The following is a 1,708-nucleotide window of genomic DNA, read 5'->3' on the forward strand; positions in this document are numbered from 1 at the left end:
AATTTACCATACAGATTCAGTTAGAAGTTAGATATTTGAGATAAAATAAACCACTTAGATAAATGCTATAAGTCTGTCCTTTCACCTCAACTGATCTCATTCAAATACAATAGCATTGGCTTTGATATAACAAAATATATATGAAAATCCATCTAAAAAGTGAACAGATTGAGACCAAGAAATATCCTGGAAAAATATTTCGTTCATTAAGTATATATGTGTGAAGAACTTATGCCAAGCCTAAGGGACAGATAAAGTCTTACTCTATGGAAGCGACAGTCTAGAAGGCCAAAGTTATAAAATATACTTCTAAAAAATGAACAATTTAAAAATCATTCCAGAAATTGGCAAATGACAATAAATTACAATATTCTAAACTGATAGAGAATAACTGAATGAGGTTCAAAGATCGCTTCCATTCCAGTGGTTCAAAACCTGTCTGAGGAGGCTAAGGCTTAAGTGACTACAAGCTAACAATTAAGGGCTCTTGGGCAGCAGCACTCAAAGTGTTGATCTTTCAGATAGTTCACAATATAAAAATTATTCTTTTCTTAATTAATTAATTAATTGTTATTTTAGAGAGATAGTGTGCGACTGCATGAGAGAAAACAGGGGAGGAGCAGAGGGAGAGAGAGAATGCCAACGAGGCTCCAGGGTCAGCACAGAGTCCAAAGCAGGGCTCGATCTCACAACGCCAGGATCATGACCTGAGCCGAAATCAAGAGTTAGACGCTCAACTGACTGAGCCAGCCAGGTGTCCCAAATAATTCTTTTTTTAAGAAAAAATTATGTTCATAATAATATTTGGCTATTATTTGTGCTTTTTACTTTGACTCTATCAGAAGTGAAAAGTAGAGCTTTCCAGAGGCTATAGGACATGTGATGATATCATCTTGATGGCTAATGGACTTCTGCTTGTGTATTTTTGTACTTTCTAGAATTTTCTATGGTAGTAGTTTAGACTCTAAATGTATTTTCAGAGATTAGTTCAGTTTGTTCTCAAAAACAATATTATGTGCCTGTTATTTTTGTTTATAGCTGTTATTACAATAAGCTGTACCTTAGCCCAATAAATCATTATTTTTAATCCTCAAATCTCCCTTGTGCCTACACAAACCAACAAAAAGAAGTTACTATACTTTGTGATCTTGTTTTGCAAAAGTATTTTGTGCACTATTTGACTAGTGCACAAAATTTGCTAAATATATTACCATTGATTGCCATAGCAATTAAATAATCAAAATAACAAACAAAGATATATAGAAAGACCTGAATCACACACCATTGGGCAGAAACATCAGTTTTGGTACAATGCCATGTCCTTAGCAAACATTATTAAGCCAAAACAAGTAGTTTAGGTGAAAAATACAGGACATCAAGGATAAGAGAGAGAGACGGAGAGGAAGAGAGGAAGGGAAACGAAATTCTCTTGTGTATACAGGACATGTCTGAAATATTTGAAGTCATAAACAAAGATCACTTTTAGGGACTGAGATTGGAGAGTCGGTTGGGTGAGGGATTTGTTTGCATTTCACCCCACATCCTGGTATGCTGTGAAATTTTCCACATGTTAAACTATTCATGTATATTAATTTTATAATGTAAGTGAACTAACAAAATGTAATAAATAAAAATATCAATATATTATTGATCATTAAAAATCTTTTCACATAAGATGCCAAGAGAAGTGGAAACAAGTGTAGAATAT

Source organism: Crocuta crocuta, unplaced genomic scaffold (assembly GCF_008692635.1).
Source record: "Crocuta crocuta isolate KB4526 unplaced genomic scaffold, BGI_CrCroc_1.0 scaffold216, whole genome shotgun sequence".
Classification (NCBI taxonomy): domain Eukaryota; kingdom Metazoa; phylum Chordata; class Mammalia; order Carnivora; family Hyaenidae; genus Crocuta; species Crocuta crocuta.